This window comes from Spinacia oleracea, chromosome 5 (assembly GCF_020520425.1).
Source record: "Spinacia oleracea cultivar Varoflay chromosome 5, BTI_SOV_V1, whole genome shotgun sequence".
NCBI classification, from domain to species: domain Eukaryota; kingdom Viridiplantae; phylum Streptophyta; class Magnoliopsida; order Caryophyllales; family Amaranthaceae; genus Spinacia; species Spinacia oleracea.
In genome coordinates this window covers 69,855,935-69,880,652 of record NC_079491.1, presented here as the reverse complement: position 1 = coordinate 69,880,652, position 24,718 = coordinate 69,855,935, and the positions used below count along the sequence as shown (strand labels likewise).

Here is a 24,718-nt window from a genome sequence, read left to right as displayed (position 1 = left end):
CCCAAAACAATCCTCTAATTAAAAAAGCTACGTGAAGCAACTTTTTGGAATTAGAGGATTCATCCCAATCTTCTATTTCAATCCTCTAACTTCCAAACACCTAGATTAGAGGATTGAATTGGTCAAATCCTCTAAATTTTTGTAAATCCTCTAACAACCAATGAGTAATGTACAAGATCAAATCATAAAGGAATAAAAGATAATATCCTAACCATTGATATCATGTAAATAGGAATCTGTTTAGGTTCTGTATTATACTTCATCTGTTTCTTATTAGTTGACACAATTTGACTTTGACACTACACAAGCTCCTTTGACTTTCGATTTTTGATTTATACTTTAGAAAAAACATAGTCATGTGAGATCTTATTAGATTCGTCTCAATGAATATTTTGTCGGCATCAACTTTTTTTTTATTTTTTTTTATTCATGATTGAAGATATTAATGTTTGAAATCATGCGTTAGCAAATGTACCTAAAGAATTGTGTCATCTAAAAGAGAAGAGATGAAGTATTTGTTAGGAATGTAATATTTAGAGTATTTGATACTAAGGTAGTTCCTAATACTATTTTTTTACATTGTTCCTAATACTAGTTGATTTCAAAGTCTAGCGGTAGTGTTGTGGGAGTTTTACCGGGACTTGATGACGAGGAGGTATTCGGTTCCACGTAGAGTTTTGCACAACGAGTCGCCAGTCACGTCACATGCAAAACAAGAATATTTCTTTTGGTATATTGCCTCTGATGCTTAAGTAAGATTAAAGTTTTATAGAGAGAGAAAGTAGTATAAAGTTTAGAGAGAAGGGAGAGAAATCAATGTCATGAATAGTGATGCATTTAATGTATCAAAAATTCAACCCCTTTTCCTTGAAAAGAGGGGTATTTATATTATTCTCACTTTAGGGGAAACCTTAAAAAGGAAAGAATATGATTGGTTAGCCTGAGTCAGGCTTCGGGACACGTGGCGTGTGTCCATTGGGCCATGTTGGCCTGGTAATTTTACCCAGTCATTTTCCCCTCAAGGAGGGTAGTAGTGTAAAAGTCACTTTACTAGTATCTTCCTTGACTGTTCATTTTCTAAACGCCATAGATGAGGTGCCACGTGGCAGACCATTCCTCTTCCGCCCCTATATATATTAGTGTTATATGCACGCTATGTGTGCGAAATTATTAAGAAACTTATAATTGTGTTGTTACAACTAATATATAACAACAAATAATAAGCACTTAAATAGCATTCGCAAATTTCATATAACTAAACAATGAGGTAAGAAAGTTTTGATTGGTTTTCACCCGTGTAATTGATTCTTCTTTTCGAAATTTGATTATCATTTTGTACGTACTGCGGTGAGTGATTGTTTTTGTCGTCTTTTCTTATCCCTCCATTTTGGCCTTCGATCTTGTATACCATGATCTTCGTGTTCGTCCACTATAAATCTCTACAACTACACATATCAATCTATTAACGTTATTAAAACTTGTTTATATTAAATATTGTTATTGTTATAATATAGTAATGCTCACGTTTAATTTATTAACATTAATGCTTCTAATCACCATTATAAATTTTTCCCTTTTTCATTTTTTTTTCTAAAGAAGTAAAGAACTCATAAACTGCAAAAAAAATGATGAATATAAGAGAGTGGAGAATAAAAGATATTCAGTAATTAACTTTTCAAAAATAATATGTTAAGGTTTTATTTAGGTAGGAATTCCCTTACTTCTTTGTGGCTAAGGTAACAGCTACTCGAAAACTTTTTGTTTTGTGGCTAAGTTGGAGTAAGATTTTTTTTTTCCGGTGGCATCTAGAAAACTCGAAAACTCACTCCGACGGAAAATCCGAGGAACCATTCCTCTTTCTCTAACCTATTTGTTTCTCTCTCCTCAAATCTGAGAAAAAATGACGATTAATATAATTTCCTCCTCTTTCACACCTCTTTTGCTAACAACAACAACAATACTACCGACCCTTCCCCCAACCACTCAGATGAAATGGAATTAGGTTCACCACTACATCGTTTTTAAGATTGATGAGATGTCCGACGGATTCACTGTCGATAAGGTCGGCGCCTCCGGTGAGGGTAAAGAAAATCTCACCGCCTCGCTTCCCGATTACCAAAACCAAACTACGCAATCTTTGATTTTGAGTTGTCACCCTAGATAACCGTAGCAAGAGAAAGATATTCTTCATTGTTATTGACGCCTTTATCTTTTTTTTAATCCTTTATTTCTTTCTTTCTTTATCTTTCTTTTATTTAGTACTCCATCACTTGGATGATTTAGTTTTGACCTTAATTTTATGATCTTAATTTTAAACTTAGGTTCAAAACAACAACTATTTTTAGTTTTTTCTTATTTTGGGGGAAATGATTGGGTTTTTTTTATTGAAAATCACATGATTTTGAGTTCGATGATTTATGGGATTTTTCGGGGTTTGTTCAAATAATGTTTCTGGGTTTTTACCATTCATTACTTCATGCAAAATCTTGATTTATGGAAATTGTTGGATATTTAGGGGTTGAATTAGGTGTTGTGAATTGTATTTAGATTGTTGATTGTCGTTGTTAGTATTTTTGCAAGTTGGTGATTTTTGGGTTTACTAATTGTTTTCACTTGCTAAATTAGACTGATTTGTTTAGCTTTAGATTTAATTTTTCATTGTACTAATTCAATTTATTTATTTATTTTTGTACTAATATGAAATTAGATTTGATTGTTTTTGTTATTTTTGTGGGATTGTTCACTTGTTAATTTGGCTGATTTGTTTAGCTTTAGATTTGTTAATTTGTTTAGTTCTATTGAGTTTGTGTAAAGACCATGACTTATAGGGTTTTATTCTTAAAATTATATGTCCTTCTATAATATGTCTTTCATATACTTCTTTTGTCTTTCTTATTTATTTTCATGCTTAATTTAACATTGTGTAATAATGAAGTGGGGGCTATAGTGAATTTGAGAACAAATAGTTTATCTAGATCAACATTGCATAGTTAAATTCATTTTGGATCTGAAGTGTTGGATTTTACTTTTGTTTCAAATTATGTGAAGGTGGGGAATTGCTTGATCAAATTTTGTCCATATAACATTTACTTTAATCAATCTTCGATTCTTTGTCGTTGTGATTCTAAGATTGCTTGGTAGTAAGGGGATTTTTTTTTGCAGAGATGGAAGGTACCTTGAAAAAGACGCAAAGATCATTATCAAATAGATTCTGAACTTCGTATCATTCTGTCATCTCCAGGGTGTTGTTCACCGTGATCTGAAACTCGAGGTTACTATTCTGAACTATCCTAGTTGTTGATGCTGGTTCGCTATTTGACCAACACTATTCAAATGACCAATTTACTTTCTACTCAAAAACTTTTTTATTTACATCTAGAAGTGAAGATACAGACATGAAACTAATTGATTTTGGCCTCTTAGACTTTATTAGGCCAAGTAACTATCATGAAGTTCACGTTGCATATAACTGGCATTTAATGAGTTTGTTTTAGGACTTTATTAGGCCAGGTAACTATCATGAAGTTCACGTCGCATATAACTGGCATTTAGTGAGTTTGTTTTACGAACATTGAGATCATGCTTAGAAACTAGGATGCATAACTTGTAGTGGTTTAAATCAGTGGACATACTTAAGGAATTAATTGGTCCTTACTCCACATGTTCTTCTGTTTACTTAGTCATGGGATCATGCCTACTTTGTAGGAAACATGGCTAAGTAAGTGAAAGTTTACTTGGGGAAGAGGATAATTGTTGCGTATAAAAAGAGAACATTTTTACCTTTGCAAAGTTTCCGACTTGTGTCATTCCATAAGGTATGGCTTAAGGAATAGCGTTACAAAAGAATTATATTTTTCTATTCCTCGTTTTGAGCCAGTTCCCACGAGTTCCAAGTTCCTACAAGTTCCAATTCCTTTTACAATTCTTCTACGTTCCATATATTGTAACAAGTATTGGTTCAGGAACTTGAGTGAGTTCTTATTGTATTAGGGTTGCTGATCTCCATGTTTCTCTTGTGATCTGTTAAAAAAACAATTCCTGTTGTAGGTATATGTTTGTTGGTTTTTTAGTCCAATTATAGTTAATGCTTGATATGTACAATTTAGTGATACTTGGTTAATTGATATTCTCTCCTTGGTTCTGTGGACTACAATCCAGCCCTTTTTCTCATATCTGAATTTATTATACTCGATTAGTCCATTTGTTACTACCAGTCACCTAATTGCTTGTTTTCTACTTATTTCTCACTTTAAGGACCAATGCAGCTTGTTTCTAGTTGCTCTCTAGGGAGCTATAATTGATTGACCTAATTCCAATATATTGTTTAAAAGATTTCAACCTCTAATGTTCTTAGTTTTTGTTTTTGTTATTGGATGTGATTTAGTTTTGGCATGCCTTCCCCGATTTACACCCAAAAAGAAAATATTACTTTGTGTGTCTGCATACTTTATTTGTTGTGATTGAAATTATAATGTTATGTTATTTTTAGTGCATTTAAATCTTTTTGAAACTGCTAAATAACATATAAGAAACTAACATATAACCAAGAATTATTGCGAATAAAAACATGTGTATTACGATTTAATTATTTTTAAGAGGTTGATGGAAACATACATTAAGTCGGTGGATGGTGGTTATCGTATGCGGTGATGAAATTATAATTGAAATCAAATCCTATATAAAACCATTTGTTATAAGTTTAAATATGAAAATAAACATCTCATAATAAAAATTCACGAATAGTTAATTTCAGTAAGTTTTTTTTGTTTAAGAGGTTGATGGAAACATACCTTACGCCGGTGGTTATTGTATGTAATAACGAACTTATAATTGAAATAAAAGCCTGCATAAAACCATTTTCTATAAGTGTAAATATGAAAAGGGACATCTCATAATAAAAATTCACGAATAGTCGATTTCAAATATCAATGCAATTGTTTTAGTATGACATATTCATATTCTACCTATTATTCTAGAAACAATATTATTTTCATAGGATAATATATATAATCATGAATTGTTCAATTTATAATCTCAATAACATAATTTTTATATGTTTTTGTGCATGAATTTAAGAGAATAACATACTTCCATGTACCTGAGCTACGTGAAGAGAAACAACATTGGAACTTTTGTGATGAACTTTGTGTATGAGATGATTTTTTTTTCTTATAATTCCCGTAATAATTTTTAATATTAGGTTTACAGTAGAATAATTTAGGCAATTGTAATAAATTAGTATATGATTTTTTTAATATATATTTTGACTGTCAGTAACCTAAGATTATAGGTGACTTTCATCCTGAATATTGACTCCAACCCTTAGCCTAAGTCTCACGCTGCGAAATTGTTCACGCGTTCTGTCGCAATCGATCCATAAATCGAACAGAACGTATCCTGTCCCATAATTGAGATTCGTTAAATAAAAAGGAGAAATAGCAAATTCAAAGTGGTTAGTTTTCTGAGAACCGTGACGCACCTCTCAAGGGTGCGTCGTAATGTTTCCCTTTTCGATGATTGAACTGCTTTCCTCGCCCTTTTTATGAACTGTTAAACTAACTAAATCCGATTGTTCTATCACGCCTAACAAATATAATACTTTCGAAAAATTGGATTATCATGCTAGGTCCCTTAATACTATTTAAATCAGATAATCACGATCGATCTAGTATTATATGTTGCATATTGCTAAAATCAACTCAGATTAGTTTAATAGTTAACGCATGTCCCTTCAATTATTTATGCTGAGCTAGTAAGGATATCCTGCCTCTGGAGTTATCGACGAGCGAAGTACTCCTCTCGGTAGTTACAGTCCCCCGAACCCTCAATCTCTACCTTGCGGGTGTATGTTGAGAGATCCCCACACCAGGGATCACAAGGGAACCTACGGCCGTCGTGGTCAAACATAATTGCACTCCCTATATGTCACGATAACCGGGTTTTGTCAGTTTTTCTCATTGTCGTTAAAAACTGAATGGCGACTCCTATATTACTAGTCAATTGGGTGTAAACTCACAGGAAATCCAATTACACTTGATTGAATAAAAAAGAAGCGTCACACCCACGAGGGACGAGGTCACGCATTAGCCTCGTGCTTTTTCAACCCCCTCACAGCGGTTCGCAATGGGCAGACATTAACAGCCGAACCATTATCTAAGAGCGCTAGGGGGATGTTTTGTCCTTTGCATCCAACTACTAGATAGAGGGCTTTATTGTGAGCACCCCCCTCTTTGGGCAAGTCTTTGTCAGTGAAAACTATGGCCTTTTCTCCGGCATCTCTCGTGACGTGGTTAACCAATGAGTCAGGTGTGATATCCGTAGGTACTGAGATGAGGTCGAGTGAGCGAATAATCTTTTCGCGATGTTCCTTTGAAGTACACATGAGATCCTAGATGGTAATTTCGGCTTTGGTTCTTTTTAGTTGTTTCAAGAGAGGATTTTCAATGACTTCTGCGACGGTGGCGTGCCGTCCATTCTCAGGAGTTTGCCTAACTGGGATATCGTCCATAGGAGGTGGGCGAATATCCGGTTGGTATATCCTTCCGGATCGGGTGAGGTTGTCGACCTCGGGCTCCTGAGGGGTGGTGTAGATGTGAGCATACCCGGGCCAAGTTTTAGTAAAGAGGTCCTGGCCCGACACTTGAGATAGGTAAATATCTTCAGCATCATCATCCCACACACCGCACACTTCTCTCTCGATTCGATCCATAGGGACCACAGCGAGTGGTGCACCTTGAGGCGTAATGTACACCGTAGGGTCGAAGTTCTCATTTTCTGGTTGGTCGAGAGAGATGTGACAAGAGCCGAGTGGGCTCTTGTTGTTGTTGGGTTCGCCAACGTTAGGGAGAGGTATTACTTCATCCTCTATCATGTCCTGGATTGTATTTTTTAGGTTCTAGCAGTTTTCGGTGTTATGCCCATTTCCTTGATGGAACTTGCAATAAGTACCTTCGACCAGTATTTGCTCTTGACAGGAGGGTCACGGGTGGGCCTATAGGTCTCAACTTTCCTTGATTGGTTAGTCTTTCGAAGGCTTGTACCAAAGTCGACCCGAGTGGGGCAAACTTTAGGTCTCGGACCCATCTTCCAGGGCTTCTTCGGGCGGGAGTCTCCTCTACGGCATTGACTTCTTGGGCTTGGGATGTGTTGCCCCTATTGTAGGTGTTGCTTTTGTATGCGGGTTTACTTTGTATTGTTTTTGCGAGATCATCCTCGATCTTTATTCCCACATCATAAACTCTTTTGAAAGTGTCAAGTCCCAGGTACCTAAGGTGTTGTCTGTAGGCCGGGTCTAGGTTGTCAGTGAATTTTTGGACCAATTCTATTTCGGGAGGCCTATTGATTAGTTGGGCCGCCTGATACCTCCATCTAGCAAAGTAGGTTGTGAAACCCTCATTTTTCTTTTGGAAGAGAACTTCCAGCTCGCGCATGGTGACTTGAAAATCCATGTTCGACGAGTATTGCTTGATGAAGACATTGACAAAGTCTTCCCAAGTAGGGAAGAGCTTAGGGTCCTGGTGATAATACCATTTGAGCGGCACAGGTTCCAAGGACAAAGGAAAGACAGGTAAATACATGGATTTGTCCACGCCTTTCAAGTTCATGGCATTCACAAAGCTCAATAGATGATCACGGGGATTGTCCGTGGCTTTAAACTTTGGTAAGTCAGATCAACTAAACTTTTCTGGTAGTTTGCCAGGAAAAGGTTCAGGATCGAGGGAGAAGCACTTGCTCCCCATGGTTTGCTGTAGGACCATTTTTTCAATCCTCTTCTTGTTATCGAGGTCATTTTTGGCTTGTGCAGCCGCTAAGGCTTCGTTTTCCATTTTCAGTTGGCCCATGAGTTGGGTCATTTGAGCCATCTTGTCTCGCAATTCTTCGATGGACATGTTTGAGGGTGCGAATCGAGGTTGGGGAAGCGGAGATCCTTGAAATGAGGGATGACGGACGGAGCTTGGAGTCACTAAACCTGGTGTTGGCGATGTATCTTCGAGACGTACTAACCTTTGATTTCCCGATCGGCACCAAGTGGCAGGACCAGTCCTATGCATAAGATAAGCTAAAGTTTAGGCCCCCAAAGTTTCAAGTATTACTTAGTCTAGACTTTGACTCTCTCTATTGGTTTTTCGCTCTTTCTTTTGTTGGTACACTTTTAGTTCTTTCTTTTGGTCATTCTTTGGATTTTCGAAACACTTGCCCGTGTGACATTCATAGTTATTAGCATGTTCGGTTTTGGTGCCGAGCATTATCGTCGTAGGAGGCCTAACAACGACACAAAGAGTTATTTCTTTTTTATGAGTCGCTTTTAGAATCGAGTGCTTTTCTTACGCCCTCGTAGCAATTTTTTTACGAACGGTTTTTTGTGCTACGTATTTTTCCTTTTGCGCAGGTACCGAGGCTGCTGCACCTGACCAGAAGGCCAAGCAGCAACTTCAGCGCCCAGCGTAAGGCGTGAGAAATTCTGGCGCCCAGCCCGGGGCGTTGAAAATGCGTCCCTAGCTGGTTCTCGTTTTCTGTTTGCGTCTACTTTTGTTTATGCGACTTCGATTTTGCGTGCTTGCCTAATAACGTCCTTTACGCGTCGTGCAGCGTTTGTGGGATTCGTTACAGGCCGTCCCGAGCGTCGCTTACTTTTGTGGCGATCGTTCGGGTTTGCGGAACACGCATTTCGGTATAACTCTTTGGCAAATTGGTTTATGAATGTTTGGGCAATTTTTTTTAGGTCGTTGGTTTGCTAACTTTGTTTGTCACACAATCACATATTTCGCTACACATTACTAACATCACATCATGAAGCAATAATAATATGTCACGTAGTTTATGACAGGCTTCTATGGGTAGTTATTTGCGCCTGGCTTGGTACCGCTTCTATCGCAGATCCACCACATGCCTCGGTCGGGGTAGTGCTTTCAACAGACGAATTTCGCACCAGAAGGCCAACCCGCAAGTGCAAGCCAAGGGGACATGCAGGCGAGAGGGACCTAGTGGGCGAGCGATTGGGTTTGGGACGGGTGTACTACTAGCGAAAGTGCGGAGTGGACAACATTCGAAGCGTATGCACCTTCCGGTTGGCGATGGGTATCCTTAGTCCCAACTCCCGAGATGAAACACCAAGGGAGCCAAGATTCGTTATGCGGTTCTGTCCGTTCACATTAATATGCTGATTTTCAGGTCGTCCCAACTTGATGGTGAAATAAACGCGGGGTAGGATCGTTTCACCCTTCGGCTATTTTGATTACCTACAAGCACGAGTATTTCCTTCACTATCCCCAGTGGAGTCGCCACCGTGAGGGGGGTCGAAAAAGCACGAGGCTAATGCGTGACCTCGTCCCTCGTGGGTGTGACGCTTCTTTTTGTCAAATCAAGTGTAATTGGATTTCCTGTGAGTTTACACCCAATTGACTAGTAATATAGGAGTCGCCATTCAGTTTTTAACGACAATGAGAAAAACTGACAAAACCCGGTTATCGTGACATAAAGGGAGTGCAATTATGTTTGACCACGACGGCCGTAGGTTCCCTTGTGATCCCTGGTGGTGGGGATCGCTCAACGTACACCCGCAGGGTAGAGATTGAGGGTTCGGGGGACTATAACTACCGAAAGGAGTACTCGCTCTTCGATAACTCCAGAGGCAGGATATCCTTACTAGCTCAGCATAAATAATTGAAGGGACATGCGTTAACTATTAAACTAATCTGAGTCGATTTTAACAATATGCAACATATAATACTAGATCGAGCGCGATTATCTGATTTAGATTGTATTAAGCGGTGATACATGGCGTAAGGCCTTAGTAGTGTGAGAAAGATAGACTACTGAGAAACTGAGAGTGAATGGGTTTAATAGAAAGAGAGGCAATGAATAAAAAATAGTAGTTGGATATATTTTGGTGGCATCATTAGTGGAATGAGGTAATATGATGAGATCCGAAATAGGAAGTGCCCAATTATCGTAGAAGGTTGGTCTTTATATAGGACTTTGGTGCGGCATTTGTTGAGGGAGTTGTGCTAGTAGTGCTCCTTGAATTGCTCAACTGATTCCTTGATCTCCTCCAACCGTTTGCTTGATCTTTGCTAACCTCTTTGACCTTGCCCAACAAGTCTTCCATGACTCAGCCATAACCGCTCCTCAAACATAGGAACAGACCGCGACATGTACGGTACGAAATGATCCATAACAATAGCCCCCATTTTCCTAACTGTAGCGAGCCGGAAGTTAGGAAAATAATCTTCAAAGTCTGTCACCACGTTCATTTGCTGTCGATGCTAATCTGTCACTATCTTTGACTTGTCTGTCGTCTTCCGTACTTAACCTTGATCAATGACGTCGCCACTTGGTGTTACCCATGATTTCTGACAACAATTGACGTCGTCATGCGTATATCGGTGTCTTCAGCTTAATTAGATGTCAACCTGACATCTTGTGAAAGAATCGTTTATCTTAATGAGCGTAAGACAATAGAATATAGTTCTTAGAAACCTGTGCGAAAACATGGTGAGACATAACGTTAGTTAGGTATCTAGCGTCATGGCCAACTTTTGTATCTTCGTCTGTTGTTTGATATTTGCGGGCGTCACGGCCAACCGTTGTACCTTAGTCCGTCGTCTGACGTTTACAGGCGTCATGGCCAACTGTTGTATCTTAGTCTGTCGTCTGATGTTTACAGGCGTCATGGCCAACTGCTGTATCTTAGTCTGTCGTTTGATGTTTACGGGCGTCATGGCCAACTGTTGTATCTTAGTCAGTCGTCTGATATTCGTCTGATGTGTACAGGCGTCACGGCCAACTGTTGTATCTTAGCCGGTCGTCTGATGTTTACAGGCGTGCCTCTATTGTATGACATCTATCGTATGCAGGCGATATAAGCCTCTTCGTTTGTTCGTAGTCATGCGAAGAACTTTATAGAAGGAATTCGTGTCGAGCGGGCACAAGGTCAAATTATTTTAGTCAGATGTAATGTGGTGTGAGGGTAGGTAGTAGGCGACTAAGTTGAAGTTACAGGTGAATGAAGTGGGTGGTTCGAAGTAACCTTATGACGAATGTCAAGAAGATTCGAAGGTATATGAGGTTTCCTATAACATGAGGACAAGGGGTAAGATGTTTTGGACGGCGCAGTCTATGGCAGAAGAGTTTAGCCTATGGGATTTTCAGAAGAGTAGTTTAAGTAGGTTTCGAGCATTCTGGGTTGGCTTCGTTTGTCTTCAGTGTTGAGGAGGAAAGACATGTGTTTTTGCTATTTTATATTTGGCGATTGGTTAGGCGTTTGGACCAGTGTCGGGGGTGCATTCACATCGTTAGCTTAAAATGTTGTTTACGCTGTCTCTATTGTTCGCTGTGGAATAGATGTCACTTGTAAGGTACTCAAAGAACGAAGTTATGTGCGCATAAATAGTACCTGGGTCGTTTGTAGTAGTCGCGCTTAGAAGCGACATGTCATCGTTGGGATCCAGTTAGTTTAAGGATCGTGACCTTGGAGGCGTCGTCACTTGTATTTTATGGCGTCGTTCGTTGATGTCGTCTTCTGATGACGTCGTTCGCTGCTGTTGCCGTTGGTGATATATTTAAGAAGTGATCTGTAGAAAATACAAAAGGTAGAGGTGGACGTTTGCTTGATGCGATGTTAGTGTTGGTTTTCAAACAAATAAGATGTTCAAAGCGACAGATGAGAAAAATTAAAATTGAAATTGAACTTTAATCGCAATGTAGTGAAAAATGTAATTAACGCACGAAGTAAGTGTTAGATATTACTTAATATGGCCCCGTGTAATGAAATTATGTCGTGTTACTGAATGTCCTTTGATGACGACTCTTCAATCAACAACATTATCCTGGCGTCGTGACACCTCTCGTCGCCGATCTTGTTTTCTTTCCTGGGATCATTATTATCGCTTATACCGTTGCCGTCACATCTGGCGTTGTCCCGTCATGTTGAATGATATTGACACATCGCTGGTCTTGACATTGTCTAGTCCGACGTTGGTCGACTTATCGGTTGATCCTCACAATGTCGCACAAGAAAGAACATATGGTTAATGTGAATTCCTTATAATGTCTTAAGTGGACTTTTTCTTAACGCCTTTTGTAAAACCATTTGACAAACTTACATAACAATGTGTCGTAAGTTAAAATACATGTGAATTCTTTATAAATTACCTTTCTTGTTAATCGGTTGACGTCCAATCACTTGTCATCTTTAGGGAATCCAATGAATTTTCTTTATCCGCCTACTTTAACATGTGATAGTGGTTGAGCCTCCAATGTTTGTACATTTCTCTTAGCGTCGTACCTGCTACCAAAATCTCACGACAAGATCACCATGAAAATAAATTGTATCACATCGTTAGTTAAATTTCGAAGTTGTAACAAGTATATTAAACTGAACAGGAGTATGTACTATCTTGCCCCCCCGTGGCGGCTTTAGGAAGATATTATGACTAAAGTCGGCCGCAGATATGATGACGTTCGTTTATATTTGACGCCGTGCATGCGTGCCATCATGATGCAACCTCTAAACGTCATGTCAAGTCAAATTACCTCAAAACGATTAGATACAATGGTTTATTCATTAGAGAAATCGAGATATTCATGGTGTGATGAAATAGTTTATTAGTTAACTTGATGACCGTTGAATACGAGACATATTAATACAAGAGAACAACAATGAACGAATTGAAATGAGAAAGTGTGTGAAAAATAGGTTAGGAGTTACTCATGCGTCATCATGGTGATTGATGATGATTATTCGACATTCCGATTTCCTTATCTTTCTCGGTAGTCTGGTGGCGTCGTGTCATCGGTCATTGCCATCTCGTGGCGTCGGGGCATACCGTCATGATCAAGGTAATCTGTTGTCATTAATATACATACTAATGCGTATAGTCGAGGCATGTCGTTAGTGAATGAAAAATAGTTATCACGGATGATGCGAGAAAATTTCAATATGGTATGAGGTGTTAGTTTATACAATTTTGACGTCACTAATTAACATAAATGAATTGAGTCACTCATACCATTCGATTGTGTCGATGACCCTCATGATCTGCGACGTACATGGCAGCGACAATACGTATATATTATAAATAAAAGATAACTTACTTTGAAAGTTTGTTCGTACCTTTAGCCCCCATTGATATTCATGTATCGACGATCTGTTGGCGAATTTACGAAGAAATATATTGTTAAAACAAAGAGGTTCGATAATTAATTCTACGTACCATGTTTAACGCCAAGAAACTTCTTGTCGTCATGGGGGTAATCGGAATGGTCGGGTCCTGCTGTCGTGACTTGCTGTTGTGGCGTCATGTTGTGCCGTCGTGACCTCATGTCGTGTCGTGACCTCGTGTAACAGGCCTTCTAACGTTGGTCGCCTGCTTTACTCACGACCTTGCCAAGCGACACGTCAGTACCTTTAGACAAGACAATACCTTGTCACCTGCATTATAACGTCGGTCGCCTGATGTACTCATGACCTAGCCAAGCGACACGTCAATACCTATAGATAAGACAATACTTGGCAACACGACATGATCGAACGACAAGTGGTGATGACGTTAGTACAAAAAGTGAGATAACAACGTATAGCATATATTTCAAAGTGCTTTTGGAAATTAAAACAAGCAAAGTATAAAAAGCAAATCAAGTAAAGTATACTATATGAAAATTAAATGAGATAGAGTATACTATATGCTCCCCTGTGGCGACTTCAGGACAACTACAAGTTCTCCTATTTGATACTTGGACTGAAGTTAGGCACAAAATCTAGTATTGCCGACAATTTGTTGTTGAATCTCCATTTGTTTCCTTCGTTTGTGGAGACGTCGTCGACTGATATGGAGGTGACGTTGGACGAAACTATGTTGACGTCATGTCACTAGTGGATGACGTCACGTGTTCGCATCTGTTTTAGTGACAACAAGGACTAGAAACAATATTAGTTAAAATCATCGGGGTTGAGTTTTATACCATACTTTTCGCGACATCAAGTGATCAATCGTCTCGAGAGCTTGTCAAGGTAGGAGACAACTCATATTGTATCTTGTTTGTGGTGACATCTTCATGATGGCCCGTGACGTCTAGACCGAAACCTGTCATGTATTCGAAAACGAGGCCAAATGATTAGAATTGAATATTATGAATATTAGTACCTATTTTCGATGTCATCAAGCGTTGGTGTCGTTGTTGTCACGATATGCATCATCTAGGTTGAATTCGACCACTCAGACGCGTCACTTCTAGCGATGACACCTGCTGATGTCGACACCTGATCTGGCGACGACATGTGCCCTGACGTAGCTCCATCTCATGGTGGCGACAAAGTATGACAACAATCCATAGCCCGGCGACAACTTTATTGGTGAACCCAAGTGGGTCGGATATTGTGTTTGAGAGAATATTTGTGGATATGTGTTTGAAGATAAATCTAGCCATCTCCCCACAGACGGCGCCAAAATGTTTATGCCAAATTTCGTATGGACGACCTTTGGTTGGGACATAGACGACTAGATTAAATATAGCAAATAAATGACAGGAAATAAAGGGCAGAAAATAAAGAGAGACGAGACAAGAGATGGTGACGCGGAAAACCCGAAAGGGATAAAAACCGCGGGTGGCCATGAGTCCACCAATCTACTATGTTGCTGGCATAAAAAGCCCATTGAATATAAGTACAACGGATATCTGCATATATGTAAATGTGTATCTCGCAGTAATACATACGTATAATGTAATTAATATAGGAAATATGAGAAGAAGACCTAGATGGACTACGGATCATTAGGGATATCTAATATGTTCACGGCAGTAGGTTAGATCATCGGATAAGATGTATTTAGCAAAGATAAATAATAATGGATCATCGGAGTAGGTGATGCAATAGTGGTGATACATGGCGTAAGGCCTTAGTAGTGTGAGAAAGATAGACTACTGAGAAACTGAGAGTGAATGGGTTTAATAGAAAGAGAGGCAATGAATAAAAAATAGTAGTTGGATATATTTTGGTGGCATCATTAGTGGAATTAAGTAATATGATGAGATCCGAAATAGGAAGTGCCCAATTATCGTAGAAGGTTGGTCTTTATATAGGACTTTGGTGCGGCATTTGTTGAGGGAGTTGTGCTAGTAGTGCTCCTTGAATTGCTCAACTGATTCCTTGATCTCCTCCAACCGTTTGCTTGATCTTTGCTAACCTCTTTGACCTTGCCCAACAAGTCTTCCATGACTCAGCCATAACCGCTCCTCAAACATAGGAACAGACCGCGACATGTACGGTACGAAACGATCCATAACAATTATCTTCTTCCTAATCTATCCTATTTCAAATTATGTTTTTAAATTATGGAATTTTATCGTTAATATTGAATTATGATTAATAAATTGCTGGGATTGGTTATGAACACTAAATTTTGAGGATTTATGTGTTTAGATTATTAAAGGATATTTTGATTTGAAGAATTATAATTTTCATATTTGAAATATTAAATAAAGTGTTGATTTTTGAAGGTTTATATTGATTTTAATGGTGATTTAGGGTTAGGGTTTTAATATTAACCTAACGACTAATTGATTAGTAAAATTAAATGATGATTTTAATTATGATAATCAATTATATTTTTCAGATTATTATAAAAACCTAAAGTGCCAATTTTTAATGGTTTTTAGCAGGGAAATAAATTAATTTCATGCTAGGGTTTTAAGCGTTCAATTAGGACTATTATGTTATTAATAAACGATTGATTTCTAATTAATTCAAGTGTTTTAAAAGTTAATAAAGTTGCTGGAAATTTAATGAACATGAGTAATAATTAGATTTCATTATTTTAATGATAGGAGGAGATTTCTAATCTAGAGACTTGAATCACAACGTGGCCCTCGTACTTAGGTATTCAAGGTACGTACATGTCTAGGGTGACCACCGTTTCATGAAGATTCATGGTATATGTTATTATTGTGATTCATGTGAATTGAATGGTTATGGATTCATGTTTGATGTTGTGAACGAACATGTTGTATTATTATGGATTCATGTTTGATGTTGTGAACGAACATGTTTGGATTAATACGGAAATATGGTTTTTATTGAGCAAGCATGTTGTGATTATTTATGATCGTTGAAGTTAATGTCAAGCATGTTGTTCAAGTATTATATGCATGTATGGATTGTTTCACATGCAAGAGATTATTTTGATGCTATCGTACTTAATATCAGCATATTTTGAGCCAAGTATTCGTGCCTCGTTGCACTATTTATTCTACCCCGTTTGTAGGGTATGTTTGGGAAGTCTATGCGAATTGAATTAAGGATTATTTGTGCCTAGTTCACAACCCTCATGTTAATAGGCACATCGTGGAATCTCAATGGTATATTGAGAAAGGAACAATGTGAATAATATCACTTGAGTCTTGGATGTTTGATCACAAGTCCTAATGGATTAAAAAGGAGTGTTGTTTGGTTGTCTGTTTATTAAATGTCTCGTTGTGTGTCTTGAGTTCCACTTGTAAAAAAAATATTAATAAATGTAAAACCAGAACTAGCTTCAAAACTCTAGGAACGTATATACCTTGAGTATGAACAATGGGGGGAGTCTTGCCGGAAACTTGTACTCCTACTAATGATAAAAGATGTTGTTTCACTTTATTTCTTTGTTTTTATGCGCTGGAATTCCGTCGGTATGGTCCGACAAGTGGTTATTTATTTATTATTTATTTTGGTGTTTGGTGGGCTCCCAACACCCTTCCTGTAACGGACATTTTTCTTTTAGGCCCGTTCGAAGCTTATTCTTAACTAATCTATGAGTCAAGAGTCGAGTCTTGCCTACATGATTAATTGTTTACTAAATGGCTTTTGCATGTCGATTAATTGTTGTGAGTGAAGCATGTTAGTACTAGGATTTCATTCTAGCTTGTTCATACTCAGCATTCGCTGAATTTGTTCATGTCTTTTGGTGATGGCCTTCGCCTTAATGACCCTATGATGATCCACCATTGCATTTACGTTATTGGGAAGTAGATTTTCAATAAACAGATTTGTAGAGATAACTTGCGGGAGAAGTTATCTAGCATGGGGATGTGTTGAGCGTTGTTTTCTCCTGCATTCTAAACTCTATTATTTTCTGTTAGTCTAGACTATTAAAACATTTTTCCTAATGGATTCTTAATTGATTTGGTTTTGGGCCATTATGGTTCCAACTTGTATGGAGGCCATTAACTATTACTAAATGTTTTGAATGTTAGCTATAATTCCGCTGCGTAATTCTGGTACTAGCCTTAACCGTTATCACGCTGGCGGTAATACTTTAGTAATTCCTTGATTTTAAGTTGGAAAATGGTTTAATAAAGACAAGGAATTATTAAGGTGTTACACTTGGCGCTTGCCTCAAGCCCACACGCGCAGGCCTTGCTAGGCGATGGACCTTGTGCCTGGCGTTGGCCTATCGAGCCTTGCAGGAATGCTCGTTGAGCGATGGGCTGGCTCGCTTGCCGGCTTGTCTCTCGTCGTGCTTCCGATTCGTTTTCTGATTCCATAATTTATTTATGATTCGAACGATATTTACGTTTCCGATAACATTTCCGATTCCGACAATATTTTCCAATTTGGACAATATTTCCTATTTCGATAATATATCCGTTTCCGGCAATATTTCTGATTCCGACAATATTTCTACTTCACTTAATATTTTCCGAAACGAACCATATTTCCGTTTCTGGTAATATCTTCGACTTCGATAATATTTATATTTCCTTCATGAACCATATTTCTGTTTCTGGCAATATCTTCATTTCCGGCAAATATTCTTTCTTTGCCTTTTGATGATTTTAGCTCCCACTGAAACCAACATCCATCGATCATTTCTGAATGTCCATAATTAGAGTATTTACTGAATATTATATTCACCTAAGTACTTGATTCATTCATGTACTATTTGTGTGACCCTATGGGTTCAGTCAAGGGTAAGCTGTGTCATTAATATTATTAATTCCACTTGAACTGAAACAGCTTCTAGCTAGGCATTTTGATCACTTGATCTCACTGAATAATTAACTTGTTTAATAAATATTGAACCACATTTATTAGACTTTAACATAATGATGCCCTTAGTCCAAGTCTGCATTTAATGCTAAGTGCCTAAGTCTAATAAATGCGGTTAAATATGAATTAAGCAAGTTAATTATTCAGTGTGATCAAGTGATCTGAATGCCTAGCTAGAGGTCACTTCAGTTCAAGTGGAATTAATGTTATTACTGCCACAACATACTCTTGACTGAACCCGTAGGGTCACACAAATAGTACGCGAATGGATCAAGTATTTGGGTGAATATTATATTCAGTAAATACTCTAATTATGGATATTCGGAAATGACGGATGTTGGTTTCAGTGGGAGCTAAACAAACTGTCAAAAGGCAAAGAAAGAATATTTGCCAGAAATGAAGATATTACCGAAAACGGAAATATGGTTCGTATCGGAAATATTATCGGAAATAGAAATATTGTTAGAATCGGAAATGTTGCCGCAAAAGGAAATATTACCGGAATTGGAAATATTGTCGAAATCGGATTTATTGTCGGAATCGGAAATACTATCGGAAACGTAAATATTGTTCGAATTGATTTTTTTTTGAATCGGAAAACAAATCGGAAGCACGAATCGTGCGACGAGCTATCGTACGTACGATGGCCTATCACTCAATGGGTCGTGGCAGCAACGCCAAGCTGTTGGGCTAGCGCGCCAACAAGCAAGGGTCAGCGCTGCTGGCCAGCACGCATGGCAGCAACAAGCTGGGCTGCACTATTGTGCTGTTAGGCCGCTGCTTGTGCTAGCACGCATGGGCAACTTGCGTGCCAAGCTCCCTTTCTATGAAAGCAGCTTGTGCGCGTGCCAAGCTGTCGGTTGCCTTAAATGGTTTATTTGGGTTTTGGTATTTTTGTGAAAATTTCCTAAAACTTAAAATAAAGATTTTGTGCATGTTTCCTAAAAACTAATGTTTCCTAAACTTTAATATTAAGGTTATGAAAACTTAGGGTTTTCCTATTTCCTATATATACGTGGTCTATGATCATAATATACACATGAGTTTTAATAGTTTGCCTATCACATTAAAAGTGAGATCCCAAATTAATAATACCTTAGATTAAATCCTATTGATTGAACCTAAGGCGGATCCGAACGTGTTGTGGACTTTCTACGGAGGGACGACGTTTGGCGTTCTAACTTGTTCTTATTCGGTTCGGGAACACCTAGGGAAGGCACGCATCACAAATTGTGTTCACTAAATTATTCTAAATGATTATGTGCATTTGGCATTTATGGTTTATTCCGCATGACATTAGATTGTTCATAACCTAACACTTTATGATTTCCTTCCAAGTGGATTTTATACTTCTGAATCTTTGACCTGGCCAAATAGATTCAAACTTATATCACATTGAGTAAATAAACCAATATTCACTCAAATCCAGGTGAAATAATAAAGTCAAAAAATCTTACTTTAGCTTTGAACTCTATTGTGTAGGAGTTCTAACAATAGTTTATTTCTTTTGTTACTTTCAACAAGTAAGAGTAGCTTGTCTTGAATGATCTAGAAATCAATAAACTTTCAAAAATCCATCAAATTAGAGTTTTACAATGTTAACTTGTTGATATGGTCTAAATAACAATGCCAAAGATTAGTGTAACTCAAATCAAGAGATTGATTTGAACCTAGTAAAGTTTTTATTGTTAAAGAGTTGTTTGTTTTAATCAAGCATACACGAATAAACCTGTAAATGACCATTTCATACAAACAATCAAACAGTGTTTTTTTATACGTTGAATGTGAGTCTTTCTGTGTTTGGAACAGAAATTTAGGTATGTCGATTATGGAACAAAGTAGCCATTAAGTTCCATCCTTGAAGGGACTTAAAACAAACTAGATGACCCTACAACTAATGTAGCAATGCCATGCTTCATTTCCCACTTGTAGGTCATTAGTGTAGCCTAGCTTCCATCATTTGAGTTATTACCGAAGTAAGAACCTCAAGCGGTATACGATACCAAGGAAGTTTGATTGCTAGGTTACTTTTCTTTAAACATAAACTTATAGGTAGAAACAGAATTGTAAATTCCTTTCACTTGTTCCTTGTTTTCCTATTTCTTGTACCCTTTCTTATAGTATGAAGAATTGACTTCTTTAGTGTTGACTTTTATAATTTTTTAGACATGTCCAATGTCACTTCAACAAAGTTCTTACCATTTTATTTTTTTTGAATATTTTACTTCAGCTAGATGATCTCACAAGAATCTTCTAAATTTGTCTAAGCATCGATCTATTCGAATGTCTACGGGCTAGACTCATTCGAGAATTAAATGGACAAAGATATTAAGTTTTTAACCATTGCTAAAGTTGAGTGTTAAACTCAATGCTTTATGATCTCAAAACTACATTGTATTTTGAATCTACAAGCACCAATTGATTTGACATTCGACTTTGTTAGTCGAAAAAACACATAAAAGTCTCTATAAGAAACGTATATTTTAAATTACTCATTTTCTCTCATTTCCGTGAATCATTTTGGATTCACTACCAATCAAGGAAATTTGCTGTTACCTTTCTAAACGGATTTATTGCAGTGGAAGATATTTCATTATAAACAATAATTGAAGCATGCAAATTCTAAAAATTTATCATGAGTAATAACTTGAAAATTAAAGCAATTATGCAATTTAAACAAGTCATTAACATTTTATTCGAAATATTTAGTTCCGAAAGGTGTGAATAAAATGAATCCAAGATCCTCAAATCATTGAAAATTAATGTAACACCCTAATAATTCCTTGCTTTTTATAAAACATTTTCCAACTTGAAACACAGGAATTACCAAGATATTACCGCCACCGTGATAACAGCTAAGACTATTTACCAGAATTACGCAGCGGAATTAACTAACTTTCAAAACATATTAAATAAAGAGTTAATGGTTATTAAAACAAGTTGGAACCACTGAGGCTCAATCCAAATAAACCGTTTAAAAATCCATTAACTGAAAATAGTAGTCATGACTTTAAAATAAAATAAAGAGTTTATAAATTACGTAAGAATAGAACTCTCAACTCGAATCCCATGATAACTTCTCCCGCAAGTTATCTCTACAAACCTGCGTTATTGAAAATCTATTCCCTAACAACGCAAATGCAATTGATGGATCATCATAGGGTAATTAAGGCGAAGGCCATGACTAAAAGACATGAAGCACGAAGTCAGCGAAAGCTGAGTACGGACAAGCTAAAATAACATTCTATCCTAACATGCTTCACTCGGCAATATTAAATAATCAACATGCAAAAGCCATATAATAAACAATTAAACATGGAGACAAGACTCGACACATGACACGACTCTTGACTCACAGTTTAATAAAAAGTAGCTTCGAACGGGTAAATTAAAGTATCCTCAAAAGGAAAGAAAAGGGTGATGGGAGCCAGTGGCGGATTTAGAAAAAATATTTAGTGGGTGCAAAATAGAAATTACAAACTTTAGTGGGTTCAAATAATTAATTTTATAACAAATTTTGAAGAAAATCTTAAAAATATAAAGAAATTTTTTAAATTTTCACAATTCAAGTGGGGTCAATTGACCCCAATCTTTCTACATTGGCTCCGCCCCTGATGGGAGCCCACCATGCACCACATAATAATAAGTCGGACTCCTACCGACAGTCGGATCCTACCGACGGAATTCCAATGCACAAAGGCCTAAAAAGAAAGAATGAAACAACGTCTTGTATCATTCGAGGAGTACAAGTTTTCCGGCAAGTCTCCCCCCATTGTTCATACTCAAGGTATATACGTTCCAAGAGTTTTGAAGCTCCTTTGGGTTACACTTTACGTTAATTAATATGTTATGTTCAAGGCGACTCAAGACACAACATACAAACAATTAAACAATTAAACAATTCAAAAATGACTCTTCAATATTTTACTTCTTTAAGACTTGTGATCAAACATAGACTCAAGTGAAATTACTCCCATTGTTCCTTCTCAAAAACACTGTTTGAGATAACCCGACATTGCCTATTAACAAGCGGGGTGTGCCCTTAACACGAATTGTCCTTAATTCAATTCACATAGACTCTTCAACATATTCTACCCCTTGGTAGAATATATGTTGCTCACTGGCAACATTCGATTGGCTCAATAATTATGCTAGACATCCTGTATCATAGCATAATAATAATAATAACAACTTGCATGCGCACTAATCATACATGCAAACCAACTTGAACAACATGCTTGACATAATTCAACGATTATAAAAGTCCATAACATGATAGTTCAATAGAATCTATAAAGCATAATTCAATTCATAACATGCTCATTCACATAGATTCAACAATAATAACAACATGCTTGTTCTCAATCATTAAACCTGAATTCATAACAACATAATTATTCCCAATCATCAACATGAATTCATAACATCAAAAGTTTACATGATTCGCATTCAATACACTTCATAAAGTCCTCAAGGGATGGGTGGTCACCCTAGTCTTGTACGTACCTGGAATACCTAAGTACGGGGGCCACTGTGCGAATCACGACTCACTAGAAATCAACTCCTATAAAACAAAATATAAGAGAACTAAATTATTATCCATGTTTACTAAATTTCCAGCAACTATTTAAGAAACTAAAACCCTTAGTTTAATTAGAAATCATTCATTAATTGGTAATTTAATAGTCTCAAATAGTCAACTCAAGTCCTAACATAAAAACATTGACTTTTTAACTTTAAAACCCTTAAAAACTAACTTTTTAAAGCTTAAAAACATTCTGAAAATTTAAGTTGATTCCCATAATTTAAGTTGTCATTAAATTATGTGAATCAATCGCTCAATCAATTTGAAACCAAAACCCTAACAATGGTTTAATCCGAAAACATGTTTTGACTTCAAAAATCGACACCTTATAAACTTATTAAATCTGAAAATTATAAACTCAATCATCAAAACCAATTTCTTTAATTAAAACATACTACTAACCCAATACGGTGTTCATAACCGTTTTAATTAATCTAAACAACCCAATAATTAAACTTAATCACAATAATCAAATCAATTTAAAAACTGAAAATTAATATTTTTGAAAACATAATTTTATTAAACCATTGATCAACACACACACACACAACGATTAATTAATCGTGTGTGTGTGCCGACCAACACACACGACAACAACAAGCAACAAAAGTAGCGCAACGCACCGCAAGGGCGCGCGCGCGCGAAGGGGCAGACGAGCAAGGGGCACAGCAGGGGCACAACGCACACACGAGCACGAGGCTCAGCGCACGACGGGACACAGCGGGACTGCGGGGCTGCGAGAAGCGGGGCTCGGCACACGCGACACAGCAGCAGCAATGGTGCTGCACTGCAGGGTGAGGCACGAAGAGAGGGGCATCAAGCTTGGCACACGGGGTTGGGCACACACACGCACGGCACTTGTGCCTTGGGCTGCAAGAAAGTCGGGCAAAGAGAGAGAGGAGAGGGGCGTGTGGGTGTGCCGCAAGAGAGAGGGAGAGGGAGGGAGTGTGAAATTTATGAGGGTTTAATGAGAGGGTCTATTTATAGTTTTTCTATCCCATGTGGGCTAGGTTATGGTAGTTTGAGTTGGGCTTATTACCGGGCTCAATTCATTATATCCCTTGCAAGCTTTGTTGAGTTTAATTAAAACATAACGACCGGGCTTTAAGTTTATTAAATTCGTTTTCGAAATACGACCCAACAATTCCCGATTTAATAAATTCCTTGAATTTATTTAATAAAATCCGGTTTTCCAAATAATTAATATTTAAATTAATTAAAATAAAAGCGCATTTAATTCTCATTAAATGAAAATAATTAATAAAAATACACGAAATATTTTATAAATATAATAAAATATATTTATAATTATAGAAAAATACGAGGTATTACAGTCTAACCCTCCTTAAAAGAAGTTTCGTCCCGAAACTTGGGCACGGAAATCACAACTTTAAAACTAAACTTGAGACTATTTTGAGACTTTAGTGCGTTTTCTTTTCAAAAAGTTTTAGTTGTTGTACTCTTTAAGTAATTCAACATGACAATAAACAGTGAAACTTCACTGGAACAACGATTCAAGAATATTCTAAAGGATAAATTGGGTAAATAAGGTAAAAAGCGCGAAATTCTACCGCACTCTACCCCCCTTAAAGAAAACGAGTTACGGCCCCGTAACTCAACTAACCTCGGGAAAAAGCTCGGGATATTTCTTTCTCATTTCCTCCTCCGCTTCCCAGGTAGCTTCCTCAGACTCTTGGTTAGACCACAACACTTTTACGATCTTAACATCCTTAGTTCGAGTGCTACGCACTTTGCTATCAAGTATCTTGACAGGTCTTTCCTCAAAGGTCAAACTTTGGTCTAACTCTATGGTCTCCGGTTGTAGTACATGAGACTTATCCGGGATATACTTCCTCAACTGGGATATATGAAACACATTATGCACTCTATGCAAGTCCATGGGCAAGGCTAGTCTATACGCTACCTTCCCTATCCGTTCTAGGATCTCATATGGCCTATATACTTTGGGCTAAGCTTTCCTTTCTTCCCAAATCTCATCACACCTTTCATTGGTGAAATCTTTAGCAACACTTTGTCACCTACTTGGAACTCTTCATCCCTATGCTTTAAATCTGCGTAACTCTTTTAGAGATCTTGTGCGGCTTGGA

General features: G+C 37.5%; 1 long non-coding RNA gene across 3 annotated transcripts; it reads left to right on the top strand.

Moving 5' to 3' along the window:
- The first annotated feature begins 1,742 nt into the window (after positions 1 to 1,742).
- On the top strand, positions 1,743 to 22,637 carry LOC110789377 (uncharacterized). 3 transcript variants are annotated; one of them, XR_008922183.1, is made up of 3 exons: positions 1,743 to 3,271; positions 15,826 to 15,886; positions 17,006 to 22,637. It is a non-coding gene; the product is annotated as an uncharacterized lncRNA (long non-coding RNA). The 3 variants fall into 3 exon arrangements; XR_008922182.1 differs by lacking the exon at positions 17,006 to 22,637 and having other exon boundaries at positions 15,826 to 16,063; XR_008922181.1 differs by lacking the exons at positions 15,826 to 15,886; positions 17,006 to 22,637 and adding an exon at positions 5,077 to 5,307.
- Positions 22,638 to 24,718: the final 2,081 nt, after the last annotated feature.